The sequence below is a fragment of the Dromiciops gliroides genome, chromosome 1 (genome assembly GCF_019393635.1).
Source record: "Dromiciops gliroides isolate mDroGli1 chromosome 1, mDroGli1.pri, whole genome shotgun sequence".
Classification (NCBI taxonomy): Eukaryota; Metazoa; Chordata; class Mammalia; order Microbiotheria; family Microbiotheriidae; genus Dromiciops; species Dromiciops gliroides.
In genome coordinates, this window is record NC_057861.1 from 128,170,032 (window position 1) to 128,196,207 (window position 26,176).

Here is a 26,176-nt window from a genome sequence, read left to right on the forward strand (position 1 = left end):
CTGTATGCTCTATGAAGTCAGGGATTATCTTATCTAAAATATCTTCCCCACCACCTAGTACAGTGTTCTCTACCTAGGGGACATTTAACAAAAAATGTCTGTTGAATTACTTTTAAGAAGACATTTCAAATGATGATCCCAAATGCAGTATCTCAAACACAACATTTTAGGATGTATTAAAATTATCAAATCATGTATGTTGTGTTATGAATTAGAAAGAACACCTTCAGTGTTCAAAGTCTAGCCCTGACACTTAGAACCCAGGCCATGTGGTAGATAAATTACTAGACCTAGAGTCAGAAATGGGTTAAAATCCTATCACTTAGCTCTGTTACCCTAAGCAAGTCACTAAACCCTCCTCAGCCTCAGTTTCCTCATCTGTAAAATGTGAAATGATGACTAACATGCAGGAATGTTGTGAATATATATTAACATACCATGTAAAGTTCTTTGCAAACTTAAAATCTTATACAACTACTAGCTATTGTTATTGTTAATATGCATAGGCAAAATTTCAAGTTCTCTGAGCTCCAGCTTCCTGATGAGCAAAATGAGCATAGTCTATAATACCATCTTGAAGATTCAATAATACAATTTCTGTGAGAGTACTTTGTAACTAAAGTGTAAGCATTTATTTTTAATAGTGTGAACAGTTCTTTTATAACTGAAAAAGCTCTTGATTAAGCAAAAATAAATAAATAAGCAAACAAACAAACAAACAGATAAATAAATAAGTCAAACACTAAAAGTGATGGATAGGTTGCCCTTATTTGCCGTGTGCTTCATTACACTCATTTTGTTTTTGCTCTTCTTTTTTTGTTATTAAACTTGGTTATTATTCATATTTTACAGTAAGATTTAAGACATTATTCAAAGAATTTCTATTTTAGCTAGTCGAAATTTGATATGAAAATCAATGCAGACATTCTCCTAGTTACTCAAGACCCATGTGGAGAAATGGCTCCATCTGTCTTAGTGGGAGTTATTTTTATTTCCACCTGAATGAATGTTTGAAGTTCTTATATTGTGAAAAGTCTTTCTGGATACCTGTAAGCTATAGAATTATTGATTGTGTCACATGATTAGGCTAGCAGCATGGAGAATGATGAGACCCAAGATTCTCAAGTAGAAAACTAGGCTCAACTTCAAACTCAAGGTGTTTGAGGAAAAGGACATGATGTGTTAGAGATAGGTATTAAATAAAATATTTTACTCAAAATAAAGAAAAGCATTTGAGATGAATCACTAGAACTATAATGGCAGGGAAAACATTGGCGGAAGGGCATTCTTATGCCCATAGAAAATGGGAACAATAATCAAGACACATTAATGCCATTGATTAACAAAGGAACCATCAGACAAGAGTGAAGTACAGTGGAAAGATTTCAGAACTTGGAGTCACTGGACCTAAGTTTAAAATCTGCCTCTGTCATTCACTGCTTTTGTAGCCTTGGACAATTTAACCTCCCTGTACTGTAGTTCACTCACCTCTAAAATGAGGTTACCCTTTCAGGTCCCTTTGACCTCTATATCACTGAAACTATGATACCTACAAGCGATAGATCTATGATTAGATAGATAAGGAAGGAAAGAATTAAATATTTATAAACATTCTATTATGTGTCAGGCAATATACTAAGCATCTTTTTCTAAACAAATATTTCATTTTATCCTTACAACACACCTGAATGGTTGATAGATGATAGCCAGCCAGCTACCCAGACAGACAGATAGATAGGTAGATAAATGATAGATAGATAGATAGATAGATAGATAGATAGATAGATAGATAGATAGATAGATAGATAGATAGATAGATGTGAGGTAGACAGAGAGAGAGTCATTCATAAGTACTTACTTTGTGCTATGTTAGAAGTGTTGAAAATACACATAAAAGCAGGATAAATGGTGTACGTCCAAGAAGAGCTTACATTGTAATGAAGACAATATAGGAGATAAGTTGCTGAGAAATGGAAGGGAGGCACCCAAAGATTCTCTGATCCTATGATCTCACTGAGCAGGAATATAGCATCCTGTCCTAGAAGACAATCATCTAGAGTGTTATCTAATGCCTGGTTAATCTGAAGAAAAAAAGAATTCTGAAACAGTTCAGTCAAAAAATAAGCAAGAACATCCAAGATCCAGGAAGTGTATGGTACTAATGGATAAGTAAAAACCATGGTGTTTAGGACATTCTCCAAAGATCTAGAATACTTATTAAGAATTTCAGAAAGTTAGCAACTTTTGAATGACACAGGAATCACAGGAAACAAATCCACTTCTATTTTTTTAGCAAAAAATCCATTCTATATAGGTGAGAGCCCAGATGAAGAGAGAAGCCAGGAAGTTCCCAGAGATCTCCTGAGTTTCCTTGAGAAACAACATTAAATCGAGCCTCTAAATGGATTCTGGAATTACCAAAACATACAAAAGGACAGAGAGACACAACCTTCCAATTTGAGATAACTGAGAAGACTTCAGGAAAGGTCTGTCTCACTTGAGTGAAAGGGGAGCTCAGCAAAACTTAGCACAGACAGAAGGGGGACTGGGAAAGTCAGCAGGAAGCTCTTGGCCACAGCACAGATCAGCAGCTGAGGCAACTTGGTCCTGGCTAAGCAAATTGGTGGCACAGCAGACCAGTTGTGAGACCTGGCAGCCCTGGCTGACAGGAAAAACTGCCAACTAGAGAATCATCTGCAGGACAGGTGCAACTAAGCCAAGCTGTCCCAGCACAGGGAGCAAGCTTAGAGCATTGAGGAATCTGCAAGCTACAGAGGCCTCAGAGAAGAAAGCAAGTAAGCAGGCCCCTAACTCATTGTACAAAAGGCTTACAACAGTGGTGTCTGTGCCCTAGAAGCAGACCTCAAATTTAAAAGTAAAAAAATAGGACTTCCAGGGGAAGTGCCAAGATGGCAGATGAAAGACATTAAAGCACAGAGCTCCTGACACAATTACCCGCAAAACAGCAATAAAACAACTCCTGGAGCAGCAAAACCCAAAGAATGACAGGCTGAGATTATTTTCCAGCCAAAGACAGCTTGGGGAGGGGTGGCATTCTGGGCTGCAGAGTCCAACACTACAATCACCTCAACACAGTCTCCAAGCTGACTGTGCCAGAGAAACTCACCCCCAAGCCTGTGAAATAGCTGCAGCACCAACATCTTCTGGAACTAAGCTTACAGTTTGGTGAGAGGCATGAATGGCTGGTTGGGGTGGGGGGGGATGTATAGTGGTATCTGCAAGATGTAAGGAGGAAGTCAGCTATCCCACCCCAGGAGGGAACCAGGAAGAAATCTTGGGGCCCAGGTGGGGGAGGGGCACAGGCTCATCAGAGCCAAGAAACAGAGCACACAAAATTCTGCTGGCTGGTTAATTAGCAAGTTAGCTTGAGGTTATCTTTGGACCAGGGAACAGGTGAGGCAAGAGAAAAAACTGCCCTACCTCAAACCAAAAAACCTGGGATTCTCTAAAGATTGGGAAACTGTAGCTAGGAAGTAGGGACCCACTGTAACAGGGAGTTAAAAGTCAAGTAAAAGATGGCAAGATGAGCAAACAAAGAAAGTTGAAAACTGTTGAAAGATTCTTTAGTATCAAGGAAGATAGAAGTGCACCCTCAGAAGAGGATAGCAACCTAAGGGCCCCAACATCCAAAGCTTCCACTGAAAAAGATAAATTAGTCTGAGACCATGAAAGTACTCAAAGGGACTTTGAAGAGAAAGTAAGAGAGATAGAAGGAAAATTTAGAGAGGTGGATGGAAGAATGGAAAGAGAAATGAGAGTGATATAGGAGAGTCATGAGAAAAAAGTAAACAGCTTCAAAAGCCAAATGGAAAAGGAGATAAAAATGCTTTCAGAAGAAAATTATTGCCTAACAATTAGTATTTAACAAATGGAAGCTAGTTATTTTATGAAAAACCAATACGCAGTAAAGCAAATCCAAATGAATAAAAAAAATATATAAGGCACTATGAAATATCTGCTTGGAAAAACAGCTGACCTGGAAAATAGATCCAGGAGAGATAATTTGAAAATCATTGGACTACCTGAAAACCATGACCAAAATAAGAGTTTAGATAGCATCTTCCAAGAGATTGTCAGGGAAAATTGACCTGATATTCTAGAAGCAGAAGGTAAAATAGAAATTGAAAAAATCTACCAATCACTTCCTGATATAGATCCCAAAAGGAAAACCTCCAGGAATATTAAAGACAAATTCCAGAGCACCCACATCAAGGAGAAACTATTGCAAGCAGCTAGAAAAAAAAAAAGGAAGTCAAATACTGTGGAGCGAGAATAAGGATAAAACAAGATGTAGTACCAACTACATTAAAAGATCAGACGGCATGAAATATGATAATCCAGAATGCAAAGGAATTGGGATTATAGTCAAGAATCATGAACTGGGCAAAACTGAGTATAATATCTCAGAGGAAAGAAGTGGGACTTCAATGAAAAAAAGGACTTCCAGGCATTTGTCCTGAAAAGACCTGATTTGAATAGAAAATTTGACTTTCAAATACAAGACCCTAGAGAATCATAAAAAGGTAAAGAGGAAGATTGTTTCAAGCTTACTCTCATCAGATTGGGTTCAAAGAGGGAATAAGATATACACTAATTTGGATAAAGAAATTTAGTTACTCTTTAGGGAATTAAAACCATCCTTTTCAGAAGGGCCATGAAAAGATAGACTGAAAATTAATTTTAAAACAAATAATCTCATCCCAAAGAATGAGTGGGTCAAACAACAAATCATAGAAAAAATCAATGACTGCCTCCAAGAGAATGACAATGATTAGACAATATACCAAAACATACAGGATGCAGCCAAAACAGGTCTTTTTTCCCATATAAATATTTTATTATTTTCCAGTTACATTTAGAGATAATTTTCAACATTTGTTTTATTTTTAAATAAAAGTATTTCATTATTTTTCCAGTTACATGTAGAGATAGCTTTCAACATTTGTTTACATGAGATCTCCAATTTCAAATTTTTCTCCCTCTCTCCCCTCCAGCTCACCCTCCCCCAGACAGCAGGTAATCTAATGTAGGTTTTATATATATTTATATATATATAGACACACACACACACATATACACACATATATATACACACATATATACATACACATATGTAGATATGTGCACACACACACACATATATATATACACACTATACATAACAATATTAAACATATTTCTGCATCAGTTATGCTATAAGAGAAGAATCAGAGCAATAAGGAAAAACCTCAAAATAGAAAAGCAACAGCAGCAAAAACAACAGAAATAGTTTTGTTCAACCAGCATCCATATACCATATTTTATTTTTTCTGGATTTGGAGGGCCTTTTCCATCATGAGTACCCTGGAACTTTGTTGTACCATTGTATTGGTGAGAAGAATTGTCTATCACAGTTGATTAACACATAATGTTGATGATACTGTGTATAATGTTCTGGTTCTGCTCATCTCACTCATCATCAGTTAATGCAAGTCCTTCCAGGTTTCTCTGAACTTCTCCTGCTCATCATTTCTTGCAGTACAATAGAATGCCACTACATTCATATACCACAAATTATTCAGCCATTCTCCAACTGATGGCCAACACCTCAATTTCCAATTCTTTCCCACGACAATAAGAGCAGGTTTAAATACTTTTGACCATGTAAGTTCTTTTCCCTTCACTAGGATCTCCTTGGGAAAAGACTGAAAAGTGGTATTGCTGGGTGAAAGGGTATGAACAGCTTTATTGCCCTTTGGTCATTATTCCATATTGCTCTTCAGAATGGTTGGATCAGTTCACAGCTCCACCAACAATGCATTAGTCTTCCCCTTTTTCCACAGCTTCTCCAACATTTATTGTTTTACTTGCAGTATGACAGGTGTCAGGAGGTACCTCAGAATTGTTTTAATTTGCATTTCTCTAATCAATAGTGATTTAGAGCATTATATCATATGGGAATAGATAGCTTTAATTTCTTCATCAGAAAACTGCCTGTTCACATCCTTTGACCATTTCTCACCTGGGGAATGACTTTGACTCTTATAAATTTGATTTAGTTCCCTATATATTTTAGAAGTGAGGCCTTTATCAGAAGTACAGGCCATAAAAATTGTTTCCCAGCTTTTTGCATCCCTACTAATTTTGGATACCTTGTTTCTATTTGTACAAAAACTTTTTAATTTAATGTAATCAAAATCATCCATTTTGAATTTCATAATATCCTCTCTCTCTTGTTTGGTCATAAACTGTTCTCCTTTCCAAAGATCTGAAAGGTAGACTATTCCTTCCTCTCATAATTTACCTATGGTATCACCTCTTATGTCTAAATCATATAACAATTTGACCTTATTTTAGTATAAGGTGTAAGATGTTGGTCTATGCCTAATTTCTGCCATACTATCTTCCAGTTTTCCCAGGAGTTTTTGTCAAATACTGAGGTCCTATCCCAGAAGCTGGAGTCCTTGGGTCTATCAAACACTATAATACTAAGGTCATTTACTACTGTGTCTCCTGTGCTTAGCCTATTCCCTTGATTATCCACACTATTTCTTAGCCAGTACCAAATAGTTTTGATGACTACCACTTTATAGTAAAGTTGCAGATTTGGTACAGCTAACCCACCTTCTTGTGCATTTTTTTTTCATTATTTCCCTTGATATTCTTGATTTTTTGTTGTTCCAGATGAATTTTGTTATTATCTTTTTGTATGTCTATAGAATAATTTTTAGGTCATCTGATTGGTATGGCACTGAATAAGTAAATTAATTTAGGTAGAATTTTATTATATTAGCTCTGCCTATCTATGAGCAATTGATATCTTTCTAATTATTTAGATCTGATTTGACTTGTGCAAAGTGTTTGGTACTAGTGTTCATAGAGTTCCTGAGTTTGTTTTGGCAAGTAGACTCCCAAGTATTTTATATTATTTACCATTAAATTAAATGGAATTTCTCTTTCTATCTCTTGCTGCTGGACTTTGTTGGTCATGTATAGAAATGCTGATGATTTATGTGGATTTATTTTATATCCTGCTACTTTGGTAAAGTTGTTAATTGTTTCAAGTAATTTTTGACTTGATTCTCGAGGATTCCTTAAGTATACCATCATATCATCTGCAAAGAGTGATAGTTTTGTTTCCTCCTTGCCTATTCTGATTCCTTTAATTCCTTTTTCTTCTCTGATTGCTAAAGCTAACATTTCTAGTACAATATTAAATAATAGAGGTGATAATGGACATCCCTGTTTCACCCCTGATTTTATTGGGAAGGTCTCTAACTTATCTCCATTACATATACTGCTTGCTGATGGTTTTAGGTAGATACTGCTTACGCTTTTAAGGAAAGCTCCACCTATTCCTAAGTTCTCTATTGTGGTTATTAGGAATGGGTGCTGTATTTTGTTGTTGTTTTTTTTTTTTTACAGTTTTTTTTTTAAATGAGGCAATTGGGGTCAAGTGACTTGCCCAGGGTCACACAGCTAGTAAGTGTTAGGTGTCTGAGGCCGGATTTGAACTCAGGTACTCCTGACTCCAGAGCCAGTGCTCTATCCACTGCGCCACCTAGCTGCCCCTAGGGTGCTGTATTTTGTGAAAAGCTTTCTCTGCATCTGTTGAGAGAGTCATATGATTTTGGTTAGTTTTCTTATTGATCTGGTTGATTATGTTAATAGTTTTCCTAATCTTGAACTAGCCCTGAATTCCTGGTATAAATCCTAACTGGTATTAGTATATTATCCTGGTGATCACTTGATGTAATCCCCTTGCTAATATCTTATTTAACATTTTCACATCAATATTCATTAGGGAAATTGGTCTGTAATTTTCTTTCTCTGTTTTTGTTTTTCCTGCTTTTGGTATAACCAACATATTTGTGTCATAAAATGAATTTGATAGGACTCCACCTATTTTTCCAAGTAATTTGTATAATACTGTAATTAATTGTTCTTTAAAAGTTTGGTAGAATTCACCTGTAAACTCATCTGGCCCTGGGAATTTTTCTTAGGGAGTTCATTAATGGATTGTTCAAATATTTTCCTGATATGGGCTTATTTAAGGATTTTATTTCCTCTTCAATTAACCTGGGCAATTTTTATTTTTGTAAATATCCATTTCATTTAGATTGTCAAATTTATTGACATACAGTTGGGCAAAATAATTCACAATTGATGATTTAATTTCCAGTGGATTGGTGGTAACATCACCCCTTTCATTTTTGATACTGTAATTTGGTTTTCTTTTTTCTTTTTTTTAAATCAAATCAACCAATATTTTATCTATTTTATTTTTTCATAAAACCAGGTCTTAGTTTTATTGATTAATTCTATAGTTTTCTTGCTTTCAATTTTATTAATTTCTCCTTTAATTTTCAGGATCTCTACTTTAGTATCTAATTAGGGATTCCTAATTTGTTCTTTTTCTAGCTTTTTAAGTTGCATGCCCAATTAATTGATCTCCTGTTTCTCTTTTTTTATTGATGTAAGCAGTTAAAAATATAACATTTCCCCTAAGCACTGCTTTGGCTGCATCCCATAGATTTTGATATGTTGTCTCATTATTGTCATTCTCTTTTATAAAGTTATTGATTGTTTCTATGATTTGTTGTTTGACCCGTTCTTTCTTTCGAATGAAATTATTTAGTTTCCAATTGATTTTCATTCTACTTCTCCATGGCTCTTTCTTACATGTAATTTTTTTTTTTGCATCATGATCTGAGAAGGATACATTTACTATTTGTGTTCTTTCTACATTTGACTATGATGTTTTTGTGCCCTAGTTCATGATCAATTTTTGAAAATTTTGCCATGCACTGCTCAGAAAAATTTATATTCCTTTATATCTCCATTCATTTTTCTCCAGATATCTATCATATCTAAGATTCAGATCCCCCCTTGTATAGTTTTGCTGTCTAATTCCTCTTTTAACTCATTTAAATTCTCCTCTAAGAATTTGGATACCATACCACTTGGCACATACATGTTTAGTATTGATATTACTTCATTATCTATAGTAGCTTTTGGCAAGATGTAGTTTCCTTCCTTATCTCCTTTAATTAGATCTATTTTTACCTTTGCTTTGTCAGATATAAGTATTGCTACACCTGCATTTTTTTTTTTTTGGTTTTTGGTTTGTTTTGGTTTGTGCCCAGGGTCACATAGCTGATAAGTGTTAAGTGTCTGAGGCCGGATTTGAAGTCAGGTACTCCTGAATCAAGGGCTGGTGCTTTATCCACTGTGCCATCTAGCTGCCTCTACCCCTGCTTTATAAAAAAATGTTTTTTTACATAATATATTCTGCTACATTCTTTTACCTTTATTCTGTGTGTATCTCTCTGCTTTAAATGTGTTTCTTGTAAAAAGTATATTGTAGGATTCTGGTTTTTAATCTATTCTATTTGCTTCCATGTTATGGGAGAGTTCATCCCATTTACATTAACAGTTATTATTACTAGCTGTCTATTTCCCTCCATTATATACCCCCTTTGTACTTTCCACCCCAACTTTCACCCTATTCCTCCTCACATTTTGCTTCTTACCCCTGCCTCCCCAATGTGCCCTCCCTTTTATCAGCCCCCTTCCCTTTTCTTTACCCTTTTCTCACCTGCTTCTGCCCTCCCTTCTATTAGTCCCCCCCTTTTCCTCTTTCCCTTTTACTTCTATAAAGAACATGCTGTTTCTTTATCCAAATGAACATATATGTTATTCCCTCTTTGAATCAAATCTAGTGAAAATAAGGTTGAAACAATGTGTACCCCTCCCTTATTTCCCTCTATGGTAATAGATTTTTTATACCTCTTCATATGATCTAATTCACCCCATTCCACCTCCCCTTTCCTTTTCTCCCCAAAAACTAATTTTAACTCCTTAATTTTCTGTATATCATCACATCCAAGACAATTTATATTTATACCCTCTTTGTATGATCCTTCTGTCTGCCCAAATATATATAGGTTTAGATATAGATATAGATAGATAGATATAGATATATAGTTCTTAAGTGTTAGAGTATTATTTTCCCATGTAGGAATGTAAACAGTTTAACCTTATTGAATAAATTTTCCACCCTGTTTACCTCTTTAAACTTCTCTTGAGTCTTGTATGTTAAGATTGAATTTTCTATTCAGTTCTGGTCTTTTCATCAGGAAACCTTGAAAGTCCCCTATTTCATTGAATATCCATCTTTTCCCCTGAAAGAGGATATCAGTTTTGCTGGGTAATAGATTCTTGGCTACAATCCAAGCTCTTTTTTCCTTTTGGAATGTCATATTCCATGCCTTGTAATCCTTTAATATTAAAGCTGCCAGGTCCTGAGCAATCCTGATTGTGGCTACATGATATTTAAATTGATTCTTTCTGGCTGCTTGAAGTATTTCTCCTTCACCTGATAATTATGGAATTTGGCTACAATATTCTATGGAGTTTTCCATTTGGGGTCTCTTTCAGGAGGTGATCAGTGGATTCTTTCAATGATGATTTTACCCTCTGATTCTACTATATAAGGGCAGTTCAAGTTGATAATTTCCTGGAATATGGTGTCTAGACTCTTTTTCTGATCATGGCTTTCAGGCAGTCCAATTATTCTCAAATTGTCTCTCCTCTGTTTTCCAGGTCAGTTGTCTTTCAATTGATGTATTTCACATTTTCTTCTATTTTTTTTCATTTTTTTGATTTTGTTTGACTGAATCCTGGTGTCACATGGACTCCTTAGCTTCCAACTGTCCAATTCGAGTTTTTACGGCATTGTTTTCTTCAGTCAGATTATGCCCTTCCTTTTCCACTTGTCCAAATGATTTTTTTTAAGGAATTGTTTTCTTCACTCAATCTTTGTGCTGCCTTTTCCAAGCTGCTGATTCTTTGTGCTTTCTTTTCCAAGCTGCTGATTCTTTTTTTTTTCATAATTTTCTTGTGTTGCTTTCATTTCTCTCCCCATTTTTTTCTTCTACCTCTCTCAATTGATTTTTAAAATCATTTTTAGCCCTTCCAAGAAGGCTTTTTCATCATGAGACCAATTCATCTTCCCTCTTGAGGCTTCACATATAGGCAATTTAAGATTATTTTCCTCATCTGAGCTTGTGTTTAGCTTATCCCTGTCAACACAGAAGCTCTCAATGGTGAGAGCTCTTTTTTCTTTCTTGCTAATATTGCAGCTTTTTTTTTTTTGAAGTTGAGGTTCACTCCTTGGGAATCAGGGTCACTGTTTTAAGTTTCTAGTGCTGGGAGATAGGGACTGTGTTGCTGGCTTTCTACTCTGAGGACTCTATGGCTTCTGGATTTCTCACTTCCCTGTGCTTGCTCTCTATGCATGCTCCTGGCATGCACTGGGATGGCCAGGCCTGGTTGTACCCATCCTGTGGGTGGCCCCCTACCTGGCAGCCTGCCCTCTCAGCTGGTGCTGGTGGATCTCACAATTGGCCTGCTGTGCCACTAGCCTGATGAGCCAGGATCAAGGGGCCTCAGTTGCTTCTCACTGACTTGTCCCAACTCCCTCCATGTTGTGCTGAGGTTTGCTGTGCTCCCACTGTTCCTGAGTGAGACTGACCTTTACTGAAGTCTTTTAAATTATCTCCATTTGGAAGATTGTGTCCCTCTGTCTTTTTGTAAGTCCTGTAGTTTCAGAATCTGTTTAGAGGCTTGATTTGATGTTGTTTTTAAGAGAAACTTGGGAGAACTCAGGCTGCTTACTTGTTTCTCTCAGCTATTTTGGCTCCACCCCCAAGCTGCTATTGCACAAAGCAGTTCTAAGAGGAAATTTTACATTTCTGAATTCCTACATGAATAAAATAGAGAGGAGATCAATGAATTGGGCATGTAACTTAAAAAGCTAGAAAAAAAAACAAATTAGAAATCCCCAATTAAATACTAAATTAGAAATGCTGAAAATTTAAGGAGAAATTAATAAAATTGAAAGCAAGAAAACTATAGAATTAATCAATAAAACTAATAGATGGTTTTATGAAAAAAACAATAAAATACATAAACTATTGTTTAATTTGATTTAAGAAAATAAAGAAGTAAATCAAATTATCAGTAGAAAAAATGGACCGACCCTGGAGTCAAGAGGACCTGAGTTCAAATCTGGGCTCAGACACTTAACACTTACTAGCTGTGTGACCCTGGGCAAGTCACTTAACCCCAATTGCCTCAAAAGAATGAAAGGGGTGAATTAACCACCAATGGAGTAAAAACAAAAGCCATAATAAAGAGCTATTTTGTCCAATTGTGTGCCAATAAATTTGAGAATCAAATGAAATGGATGATTATTTGCAAAAATGTAAGCTGCCCAGATTAAAAAGAAATAAAAGACCTGAATCACCCCATTTTAGAAAAAGAAATCAAACAAGCCATTAATGAACTCCCTAAGAAAAAATCTCCAGGGCAAGATGGCTTTATAAATAAATTCTGATAAACATTTAAACAATAATTAATTCTAATATTGTATAAAGTATTTGGAAAAATAGGTGAAGGTGTTCTACCAAATTCCTTTTATGACACAAATATGTTGTTGATACATACCTAAACCAGACAGAACCAAACCAGAGAAAGGAAATTATATACCAATTTCCTGAATGGATATCAATGTAAAAGTTTTAAATAAAATTTTATAAAGGAGTATATAGCAATTTATCACCAAGGTAATACATTATGACCAGGTGGGATTTATATCAGGAATGTAGGGCTGGTTCAACATTAGAAAACCATCAACATAATCAATTACATCAATAGCAAAACTAGCCAAAATCATATGATTATCTAAACACATGCAGAAAAGGCTTTTGACAATATACAACAGTCATTCCTATAAAAATAACTAGAGTGTATAGGAATAAATGGAGTTGTCCTTAAAATGAAAAGTAGTATCTATCTAAACTATCAGCAAACATTATATATAATGGGCATAAGTTAGAGGCATTCCCAATAAGGTCAGGGATAAAACAGGGATGTCCATTATCACCTCTATTATTTAATATTGTACTAGAAATATTAGCTTTAGCTATAGGAGAAAAAAAAGTACTTAAATGAAATAGAATAGGTAAGAAATATACAAAAGTATCACTCTTCACAGATGATATGATGGTATACTTAAAGGGTACTAGGAAAACAAATACAAACATACTTGAAATAATTAAGAACTTTAGCAAAGTTGTAGGATATAAAATAAATCCACATAAATCATCAGCATTTCTTTTCATGACCAACAAAGTCCAACGGCAAGAGATAGAAAAAGAAATTCTATTTAAAGTAGAAGTGGACAATACAAAACACTTAGGAGTCTACTTGCCAAGACAAACCCAGGAACTCTTTGAACACAATTACAAAAACTTTTCACACAAATCAAATCAGATCTAAATAATTGGAAAAATATCATTTGTTCAAGGATAGGCCAAGTAAGTATAAAATAAAAATGACAATTCAAACTAAATTAATTTACTCATCCAGTGCCATATCAATCCAACTACCTAAAATTATTTTATAGAGCTAGAAAAATGATTAAAAAATCATTTGGAAGAACAAAATGTCAAGAATATCAAGGGAACCAATGAAAAAAATGCACAGAAAGATGGGCTGGCTATACCAAATCTGAAGCTATATTATGAAGTGGGAATTATAAAAAATTTGTGGTACTGGCCAAGAAATAGAGTATTGAATCAATGGAATAGATTATTCACAGGTGACACAGTAGTAAATTACTGTACTAATCTATCAGTTGATAAACAAAAAGACTCCATCTTCTGAGATATGAACTCATTATTTGACAAAAAGTTCTGGGAAAACTGGAAGATAGAATGGCAGAAACTAGGCATAGACCAATGTCTTGCACTGAATACCAAAATAAAGTCAAAATGCTTACATGATTTAGACATAAAGATAATACCATAGGTTAATTCAGAGATGAAGAAATAGTTTATCTCTCAGATTTATGCATAGGAGAAGAATTTATGACCAAACAAGAGATAGCGAATGTTATGAAATACAAAATGGATGATTTTGATTATATTAAATTTAAAAGTTTTTGTAAAAACAGAAGCAATGCTGCTAAAATTAGGAGAGAAACAGAAACATTGGAAATAATTTTTACAGCCAGTGTTTCTGATAGAGACCTCATTTCTAAAATATATAGGGAACTAAATCAAATTTATAAGAATGGAACTTATTCCCCAATTGAGAAATGGTCAAGGGATATGAACAGGCATTTTTCAGATGAAGAAGTCAAAGCTATCTATTGCCATATGACAAAAAACTCTAAATTATTATTGATTAGAGAAATGAAAATTAAAATAACTCTAAGGTACCACCTCATACTTATCAGATTGGCTACTACGACAAAGAAAAAGGAAAATAATATTGGAGAAACTGAGGAAAAGTTGGAACATTATTTCATTGTAGGTGGGGTTATGAACTGATCCATCCTTCAGGAGAGCAATTTGGAACTATGCCCCTTGGGCAATGGGGCTGTGCATACCCTTTTACCCAGCAATTTCGGTATTAGTTCTTTTTCCCAAAGAGATACTAAAAAAGGGAAAAGCACCCACATATCCAGAAATATTTATAGCAGCTCTCTTTGTGGTGCCAATGAATTGGAAATTATGGGGTTGGAAGCTCATCAATTGGGGAATGGCTGAACAAATTGTGGTATTTGAATATAATGGAATACTATTGTGGTATAAGAAATGATGGACAGAGGGACAGCTAGGTGACACAGTAGATAAAGTACCGGCTCTGGATTCAGGAGGACCTGAGTTCAAATTCAGACTCAGACACTTGACACTTACTAGCTGCGTGACCCTGGGCAAATCATTTAACCCTCATGGCCTTGGTGGGAAAACAGAAAAAAAAAAGATGAACAGTCACATTTCAGAAAAACCTGGAGACACTTATGTCAACTATGCTGAGTAAATTGAGCAGAATGGGGAGAATATTGTACAGAATGACAACAACATTATGCAATGATCAACTGTGATAGAGTTAGGTCTTCTTAGCAAAGTAATGATCCAAGACAATTCAAAAGGACTCATGATAGAAAATACTCTCCACATCCAGAAAGAACTGTGGAATATGAATGGAGATTGAACAAGTGATTCTACTATTTTTTTTTCATTTTTGAGGTTTTTCCCTTTTTTTCTGATTCTTCTTTTACAACATGACTAATGCAGAAATATGTTTAAAGTGATTTTACATGTATAAGCTATATCAGATTGTTTTCTGTCTTGGGGAGGAGCAACGGAAGGGAGGGAGTGAGAAAACCTTGGATCTCAAAATCTTATAAAAACAAATGTTGAAAACAATCTTTACATGTAACTGGAAAATAATAAAATGCTTTTACAATTTAAAAGAAATCCATTTTGTAAAAATGTCATAAGATCAATATCTTACAGTAACTCCATTCAAGCATTAAGGGATATCATACTTTGGAAGGAAAATCAGAATCAATTTAAACAATACAAGACCTCTATAACATATCCAAGAAGTCTTGATCTGGCCTCTCCTCAAAGACCTTTCCTTAGATCCAAATTATTACGTATCCAAGCCAATCCATTGTCCTTTGGTATGGTCCTTATTATTAGGAACTTGCTATTTTTTCCTGATTATATGAAGCTGCCTTTTTGACCTTTTGCCCATTGTTCCATATTGTGTCTTTTGTGCCCAAACAGAACTTTAATCTTTATTCCAGACTATAGACCTTCAAATATTTTAATGAAGCTATAAGTCTTGTCTCTTTCAGGACTACTACTCACAGTTTCTTTCAACAATCCTGTTTTGATCTAATTTCCAATTTTATACCACCCAGTTTCTCTTCTTTGGGAACAGTAATACTTGTCAATATCCTTCTAAAATATGAAACGCAGAGCCAAATACATTTCTATAGATGTATCCTAATCATGTAAGATTAAAACAAGAGTATCACTTCTTTAAAAAAAAAACCCTCAATTTCTCCATCTTTAACATATTCCTACCTAAATGCCTAGCTTAAAACTCTTCCCTTTGATCCTTCTTACTTCAGGTGGGAGTGGAGTGGCTTCTCTATTGAATATAGGCCAAGGGGATAATAGCAAAACAGATATTTTACTACATGTTTCTCTGTATTAATCATTGACTGTTTTTAGTCATTTTCTGTCATATCCATCTATTTCTATCCCTCTCAAAGATACTGGAGTAGTTTGCCATTTTGTTCCCCAGTTCATTTTACAGATGAGAAAACTGAAGCAAACAGGATTAAGTAACTTGCCCAGGGTCATACAGTTAGTGAATATTTGAAGCCAAATTTTAACTCAGGTCTTCCTGAGTCCAGGTCCAGCACTTTATACACAGCGCCACTTAGCTGCCCCAATCACTAGGTATACAAAAACAAAATAATAAAAAAGAAAGAAAAATAAAATAAGGCCACACTTTAACTTGCTTATATTATATTTTGGGGATGTAACAAGAAATATAACATGAAATCACATAGTTATACACATGATCAGCTGACTTTGATAGAGCAAAAACTCATAACAATATGTAACAACATAGTTTTTGTAAAGAAACAACACATTGACTAAGCCTTAAAGGCACCTAGGAAATCCAAGAAACAGAAGTACAAGGAATATGTGTACTCTAGTCACGGGAGACATTTTGTGCAAAGGAACAAAGATGGTAGATAACTGAATATAAAATTTCTTAAATTTGCTGTTTAAAGTTGAATGTGGTAGTCTATTTTCAATTGGAAGCAAGGGGCATATGAGAAAAACTTACCTAAGAAAGTGGCATCAGAGTTGAACTTTAAACAATTTATAAGAATGCAACAAAGAAAAAAATTGCATGAGTAATGACACAAAAACTAATTTATTTTAGTCAGTTCCAGATCACCACATATAGAAATATAACCAATATCTTTTCTTCTATCAATCCCAAAACAATACCCAGCTGAATATATCAGAAACTAATGGAGACAAATAAATTTAATTTTCTAATCATATTTGCTAAGTTTTTCTTTGACTCATAAGTTTCCTAGAGGAAGTTGTGCAGAAGAAAAGTAGAAAAGTACAGTAAAATGTTTGCTGGGTGGGGAGCCATAGAATATGAACTGAATCTAGGATGTGCAATTTAATAACTCTTTGACTTTCATTTAATACAGTTAGTCTCTTTAAGGTTCAGTTTCCTCACATATAAAATGAGAAATTTAGATTAAATGACCTCTGCAGTTTGTTGCCACTCTATATCTACAAAACAGTCCTATAGTAAAATGATCCTCTCTATAGGACCTATATCATTACATGTATTAAAAAGTCCATAAGAACCATGGTTGGGTTTCAATCTGCCTCAATAAAAAGTACTACTGCATTAATGAAATTATAAGCCATTGAAGTATTGGAGAAATCTTAAAATTTTGATTATCTTACCTTTCACATTACAGTGCCAAATATTCAATTCAAGGTCTACCTCTTGTGCCAGTTAGGTTTTGCATTGAATAGAGAATTGAATGAGAAGTCATAATGATGTGACTTGAAATCTGGCCTCAGATTCTCACTTGCTGTGCAACCCTAGTCAAGTGACTTAACTACTATCTGCTTCAATTTCTTTATCTGTAAAGTAGAAAGATTAATAGCACCTATTCTCAAGTTTCTTGTGATGACAAAACAATAGCATATGTAAAGTGTTTTGTAAATCTTCAAGCACAACATAAATGCAGTGTGTTTCCTTTGCAAAGTGATCATCTATACAATAGTTTTATAAAAGGGATTTATATTTAGAAGGCAATCCTGGCTTTCATAAATTTTAGTTTGAGTCATACAACAAATTCTAGATAATTTAACAATAGGTAATATAAAATTAGATTAATAGAAATTTGGGTTGTATAGAAATTATTTACAAAATGAATTGGCATGGGGCAGCTAGGTGGCATAGTGGATAAAGCACTGGCCCTCGATTCAGGAGGACCTGAGTTCAAATCTGGACCTCAGACACTTGATACTTAGTAGCTGTGTGACCCTGGGCAAGTCACTTAACCCTCATTGCCCCCCCCCAAAAAAGAATAAAATAATGAATTGGCATGCCATTCGCTGTTTCAACATTTAACAAACATTTATGAAATAGTAACTAAAACAAGCATGTGTTTGGCTCCATGAGAAAGATCTTACTATCTAGAAAAGGTAATGGTATATCCAAACAATTATAATGTAAGTTACAATGGTCAAAGTGATATAGAAATGTATAAAAGTGTATCAAGTAAGATGTACTGCTGCAGTATCAGGGAGGCTTTTAATGGAGGCGGTAACTTTGGAACTGTGCCTTGAGGCTAAGATAGGAAGAGTCAACAAAAGGTATTAGACTATACTACAAGAAAATCCATCTCTCTCAGGCTCCATGAACAGAGTGAAAATAAGCTATGATCTTCTTGATTATGAAGGTGATTATTGGTACACTGTTAGAGGTTTCAACAAAGCGTTGGAGGTGAGGAGAGGATTGTCATTAATAAAGGGGTAGGTGACAAGGAATTGGGGGCAGCAGAGGAAGATAATTCCTTCTTTCAATAACTTTGACATTACGAGGAAAAAGAGAGGCAGTAGTAACTTAAGATGTTATGGAGTCAAGGGAGCAGCTAAAGATATTTCTAGACAGAGGAGAAAGTGCTAATAATGAGAGAAAACTGATAACCAATAATTATGGGAAATTATTGATGGAATAATCAATCAACCAAATGGCATTAAATAACAGGCACTGAGTATACAAAACATATACTAGCTTCTACTGATACAGGGTTTTAAGGTTTGCAAACCACTGTGCATACATTATTTTATTTGAGGATTTTTGATAAAATTTTGGCTCCTTGCCTTCATGGTTCTTATAGTTAATCAGGGTGATCAACAACCATTATACAAGTTACATAGAAAACAATCAATGAGAGGGGTAAGAGTATTTTTGGGAGGAAGGATCAGAAAAGTTCCCCTTCAGTAGGTTTCATTTGACCTGAGTTTTGAAAGGAGCTAAGGCTTCAATGAAACAACAGTGAAGTGGGAAATGCATTCTAGAAATAGGGAAGGGGTCACATCAGCAGACAGTACACTGAATGTGAAATACAAAGAAGAGCAAGTAAACTGTTATAAAGTAGAGAGAGTAAAGGGGAATAAACTATGATTAAGCTGGAAAAGTAGGCGGCCAGAACTAGGTTAAAAATGCCAGAGGAGTTTGTATTTTTTTTTCCCAAAAGGGATAGGAAACTACTACAAAAGGTTTTAAAGGAAAGGAAGTCTGTTAAATAATTCCAGGAATTTAAGAAAACTAAACCACCATGATCTGATGCAATTATTTTTTTTTAATCATAAGGCAAAGAAAATAAAGACAGTAAGAAGCTTTAAAAAAAATTCAAAATAAAATCATAACTGAGTAAAGTCTGTATTTAAAGTACATTGGCTGGGGGCAGCTAGGTGGTGCAGTGGATAAAGCACCAGCCTTGGATTCAGGAGGACTTGATTTCAAATCCAGTCTCAGACAGTTGACACTATGTGTGACCCTCGGCAAGTCATTTAACCCTCATTGCCCTAGAAAAAATAATAAAAAATAAAATATATTGGCAATGATAATTTATGAAAAACAAGTTTCTAGTTAATTGATGCATCTGGTGATTCTAGTGTTCTTGATAGATTGGTGTTTCAGAGGGCATGGAGGAAGAGGCAGGAAGAGTTGAATTAGAATTTGGGAAGGAAAGGTGTGAGACAGATTTGTATGAGAGAACTGGAGAAGTAACCCAGAAAGATAGTGATTAATAATAATAATAAAAATAGTAACAACAACAATGATAATTATAATAGCTGTCATTTATATAACTCTTAAAAGTTTACAAAGCACTTTAAACATTTTAACTTTTTCACTTAAGCAACCAGGAATTTTATACCACTGAGATTGGGAAAAATGAGGGAGAACTTTCTTAGCCATAAAACTGGGATACAGAACTCCCTTAATGAGGCTCTCACCCCCAAGAATTCAATGAATAACAAAGGGTAGATTCAGTTCTCTTTTAAGCTATATGGAAGAAGGAAGATAGAGCTTAATATCAGCAGTACCTGTGGGGAAGATCCTAAAAGCAAGAGGTTTTGTACCTAAGTCTTTGGTCCTGAGCTAGGTTATTGAGGCAAGATCTAGAAAAGATGGGAGACATGACATTTATTAAAAAGAAAGAGGTAGAACATATTCTTTATAAAACATAGGTACAAATTTGGGAGAAAGGAGGGATGGAATAAAGGATGCATAAAAATATAGAGAAAATGTGAGGTATGGAAAGCACACTGAGGGAGCTTATTTTGTATGACTTGGGTCTTTTCTGTTAAGTAGGAAGTTGAGGCAAAAAAAAAAAAAGTAGGAAGCTGAGGCAAGGAAAATTGAAAATGACTGGAAGCCAAGGTGTAAAAGCAAGTCCAAGGTTGATATAGAAGATTAAAGGACTTCAAGAAGGATTCAGCAAGAGAGAAATAGCAGTATGTCAAAGAAACAATGGGTTTCAATTAATATTAGGTAGTATTGTTTTCTTAGGAACCCAATCAGCATGGTTTCTTGATTTTTTCCCTCCAAAGCACAGCATCCTAGAGAAGGAAGTGAGAAGGAAAATCTTGGAGAGTGGCCATACTTGCAATCAGGGTTTGCAAGGAAGGCCTGTGGAAATTCAAGAGACTCTTCTAGAATGTTTGCAAGTGCATCAAATCCAGTTTTGATAGGAAAACAAGTGAAACAAAAGTATATTGATATTCTTGGATAGTAGAGCATGATGGAGGGAGAGGTCCACTTGATGAAGGAGTGAAGATAAAGGATGAACATTTTAAAATTTAAGTATGATTACTTTCAGTCAGATATAGAAAATAAATTGATTTTAGGAACATTTTTATTTATAATTTTACTACATTTCATTAGCACTTGTCACATTTTCCATATCATAGAGAAGATATATCTAATGTTACCCTTAATAGCCTGAACACCCACAACCATAATATTGGGGGTCAGGTTGTTCATTTATATTTCTGAATGAATTCTGATTTCTTTTAGAACCAAGGTAATTTATTTTAGTATTATGGGTAAGTAATACAGTCAGTCAACAAGCATGTATTGAGTGCTTTCCAGGTGTCAATGTGCTAAGCACTGAAGATACTAAGAAAGGCAAAAATAGCACCTGATCTCAAGGAGCTCACATTGTCATTGAGGAGTCAATATGCAAACTATTATGTACAAACATTAAGGGGTTCTGGAACAATAATAATTTGTATTAGTCCAAATTATAATTATCATTACTCATAATATAATTAAATGCCTACTCTTCTGAGATTTCATTATGCAAAAGAACATGATGCACAGAATGCAGAACCATAAATAGTGTAGTGACACCATATCTACATCCAAAGATATTTGGCATGCAAAATATTTCCTCTCTGGTAGATGAGCTGCCCCCATTTCCAGCTGGAGTGTATTTGAGGTTGGATTGTTCTCTGTCTCACCACTGTTGCTGCTTCCTCCTATAACTTTACCCCACCCTTCATCTTGTCTTATGACTGTCATTTTATGTCTTAAAATAGGATAAGAAACATGTAGTTATAACTCTACTGTCATGTAGTATTGTACGATAAAAAGAATACTAGACCCTGATTATAAAAATCCAGGCTGTCTCTACTCTGTCACCAATTTGGGCTACTTTGCCTGACCCTCATATTTCCCATGTATAAAATCAAGAAGCTGAATGAGTCCTCTAAAGTTCCATCTAGGTCTAAAATTCTATGAATACACATTTTTATTGTTTCTCTTCTTTTAGGAGAGAGGGATGGAAGGAGGGAGGGAAGGGGGGAGGGAGGGAGAGAGAGAAAGAGAGAGAGAGAGAGAGAAAGAGAGAGAGAGAGAGAGAGAGGTCCTGATCCAGCTTTGAAGAAATATATTCCCTTCAATTTATCATGACTTAACTTCATTAACTAAGGGCATTCCGTCACCATATATCTCATAACTAAAAACGGATATTAATTAATGAAGCTTTCTTTAAAGCTAACATAAATTTGTTTCATAATATGGAAACAAAAATAGAAAATGCAACCTTGTCCTGATTCTCCCTTTGTGTCACTGAATGAGTGTTTACCTCTGAATTATTCTCCCTGTCATTTAAACTGGAAAAAATGTGGTCAGGTTATTTAGGAGCTACTCTTGAAGAGAAAGAGTGGGTAAACCTAGGCAAATGCTTTCTTAATGGGATTTAGATCTCTCTTTCCCAAACAGATAGACTGGAGTATGCAAAGGCCAGTTCTTGAAGTTTAAACCCCCTTTTTTTCTAAAAGAGAAGGAAAACCAGAGAAAGACAATACCTGTAAAATTAAAAGAAAGGTTTTATTAAGTAGGAAAAAAATCAAACATGACCATGCAACAGATTGCAAAAATTTATATTGTTTTTGTTGTTATTTGTTCTTCATTCTAAAAGACACATGACATAACTTGCACAGAATTGTAATTACATGAGGAAGGGCTGTGCAAAGTCATCAGCCTCACTTTCTTCTCCAGAGCTGAGTTCAGGGGCAAGATATGTTATCAGGTTGACTAGAGATGGCCCTGTATGTTTAAGGTTGTTGGGGTTAAATTATTTTCTCACGGTCACACAGCTAGGGAATGTCTGAGGTGAGATTTGAATTCAAGTCCTCTCAACTTCACGACCAGTATTCTATCCACTGGGCCACCGACCTGCCCCAAGAGGTTTACATACAATTTAAACAAAAGCAGCTAAGGAGTTGGCAGGAAAGTGGGGTTTAAAAAGGCCCAGTCTCAAAGGGAGGAGTATGTGGGTTTCGTTCTTAATTGTGCAGTGTGTGTGTGTGTGAAATTCCAGAGGTGGAAATGTGGCCCTTGATACACAAATCAGATGGCATTTTTGATGATAGGCAGTTCAGTTCTTGATGAGGAGATCTCTTTAAAATGAAAAAAAAAAGCATTATAGCTAAAGATTAGGTCCATATCCACTGTCACATACCCTGCAGTCAGATAAGTCTTTGATTGGCTGCAGAATTACCAAAGGTCCAGTTAGGTTTACTTTAGGTCATGCAAAGGATTGTTGGTATTAGCCAGTGAAGCCAGTCTTTATACAGTTGTTCTGGTTACCTGGCTAATTAAGGGGCTGTAGCAAATCAAGATGCCAATTTTCACAAGTGTTGATATCCACTTTATGACTGAAATATCCCTACCTGCAGAAAAGGAAATCAGAAAACCTTATGAAGACAATATGCAGGGGGAGGCGGAGCCAAGATGGCGCAGAAAAATCAGTAAGCTGCCTGAGCTCTCCTTCTGTTCCCTCAAATAGAACATTAAATCAAGCCTCTGGACAGATTCTGAAATTACAGAACTTGCAAAGAGACAGAGAGACACAGTCTTCCAACTAGAGATAATTTAGGAGACTTGAGGAGAAGGTCAGTCTTACTCTGGCAAAAGGGAAGCGCAGCCCAGGGCAGCAACCCAGCACTGAGGGGGTCGGGGCAAGTCAGTAGGAAGCTGCGGGCCACAACCGAACAAGTGAGACCCCTGGAACCTGGCTCAAAAATCTGGTGGCCTAGTAGGACAGTGAAAAAACCTACCTGCACCAGCAAAGAGGGCAAGTTGCCAGTTGTAGGGCCATGAACAAGACAGGTGCGAGTCGGACAACTGAACTAGTGCACTCAGACCGGAAGTGCAGGGGGGCAAACTGCATACACCATAAAGGACTCAGAGTAAAAGGCCGGTCACACAGCAACTATACCCTTGCACAAGAAGCCCGAAACAGGGACTCTGGTGCCCACAGAGCAGACCTCAACTTAAAATATAAATAAATAAGCTGCAATAATGAGTAAAAATCAAAAAAGAGCCCTCTCCATTGAGAGCTTCTTTATCAATAGGGAAGAAGCCAACACAAACTCAGATGAGGAGAATACCCTCAAATTGCCTACATGTGAAGCCTCATGAGGGAAGGTGAATTGGTCTCAAGAACAAAAAGCCTTCCTGGAAGAGCTCAAAAAGGACTTTAAAAATCAATTGAGGGGGCAGCTAGATGGCACAGTGGATAGAGCACCGGCCCTGGAATTAGGAGTACCTGAGTTCAAATCCGACCTCATACACTTAACACTTACCAGCTGTGTGTCCTTGGGCAAGTCACTTAACCCCAATTGCCTCACTAAAAATTTTTTTAAAAAAATCAATTGAGAGAGGTAGAAGAAAAAATGGGGAGAGAAATGAAAGCAAAACAAGAAAACTATGAAAAAAGAATCAGCAGCTTGGTAACAGAAGTACAAAGATTGACTGCAGAAAACAATTCCTTAAAAAATTCATCTGGCCAAATGGAAAAAAAGGTGCATAATCTCACTGAAGAAAACAATGCCTTAAAAATTAAAATTGGACAGTTGGAAGATAAGGAATCCATGAAACCTTAGGAATCAGTCAAGCAGAATCAAAGGAATGAAAAAATAGAAGAAAATGTGAAATACCTCATTTGAAAGACAACTAATCTGGAAAACAGATCCAGGAGAGACAATTTGAGAATCACTGGACTGCCTGAAAGCCATGACCAGAAAAAGAATCTAGACACCATATTCCAGGAAATTATTAAGGAGAACTGCCCTGATATCATAGAATCAGAGGATAAAATCATCATTGAAAGAATCTACCAAACACCTCCTGAAAGAGACCCCAAAAGGAAAACTCCAAGGAATATTGTAGCCAAATTTCATAATTATCAGGTAAAGGAGAAATGCTTCAAGCAGCCAGAAAGAATCAATTTAAATATCATGTAGCCACAGTCAGGATTGCTCAGGACCTGGCAGCATCAACATTAAAGGACTGCAAGGCTTAGAATATGATATTCCAGAAGGCAAATGAGCTTGGATTGCAGCCAAGAATCAATTACCCAACAAAACTGTCACTCTCTTTCAGGGGAAAAGATGGACATATAATGACATTGGGGACTTTCAATGTTTCTTGAGGAAAAGACCAGAAGTGAATAGAAAATTTGATATTAACATACGAGACTCAAGAGAAGTTTAAAAAGGTAACTAGAAGGAAAAAAAAGTTACTCAAATAGGTTAAACTGTTTGCATCCCTACAAAGGAAGATAATACTCATAACTCTTAAGAATAGTAAAAGTATTTGGTCAGAGAGAAAGACTTTACACAGATGGTATTAATATAAATTGTCTTTGATGTGATGATACAAAGAAAATTAAGGGGTTAAAAAGGGAATCTATGGGGAGGAGAGGAAAGGGGATGTGGAATAGGGTGAATTATATCATATGAAGAGGTGAAAAAAAACTATTACAATAGAGGGAAAGAAAGGAGGGGTGAACAATGTTTCAACCCTACTATCAATATATTTGATTCAAAGAGGGAATAACATATACGTTTGCTGGGATAAAGAAACTTAGCTCATTCTTTATGGAAGCAAAAGGGAAAGGGAAAGGGGGGGACTTACAGAACAGAGTACAAAAGTAAGGGAGAAAAGGGTAAAGAAAAGATAGGGGATGATAAAAATGGAGGGCAGATTGGGGGAGGCAGGGGTAAGAAGTAAAACATCAGTGAGGAGGAATAGGGTGAAAGAAGGGGGAAAGTACAAAGGTGGTAAATAGAATGGACAGGAAGAGACAGTTAGTAATAATAACTGTGATTGTGAATGGAATGAACTCTGCTACAAAACAGAAGCAAATTGCAGAGTGGATTAAAAAGCAGCAACCTACAATATGCTGTTTACAAGAAACACATTTGAAGCAGAGAGATACACACAGAGTAAAGATAAAAGGCTGGAGCAGAATATATTGTGCTTCAGCTAAAATGAAAAAAGCAGGGGTAGCAATCCTTATCTCAGACAAAGGCAAAAATAGATCTCATTAAAAGAGATAAGGAAGGAAATTACATCTTGCTAAAAGCTACTATAGATGATGAAGTAATATCAATATTAAATATGTATGCGCCAAGTGGTATAGCATCCAAATTCTTAGATGAAAGGTTAAATGAATTACAAGAGGAATTAGATGGTAATACTATACTACTGGGGGATCTGAATATTCCCCTCTCAGAATTAGATAAATCTAGCTGAAAAATAAATAAGAAAGAAGGGAAAGAGGTGAATAGATTACTAGAAAAGTTAGACATGATAGATGTCTGGAGAAAATTGAATGGGGATAGAAAGGAATATCCTTTTACTCAGCAGTACATGGCACATTTTCAAAAAT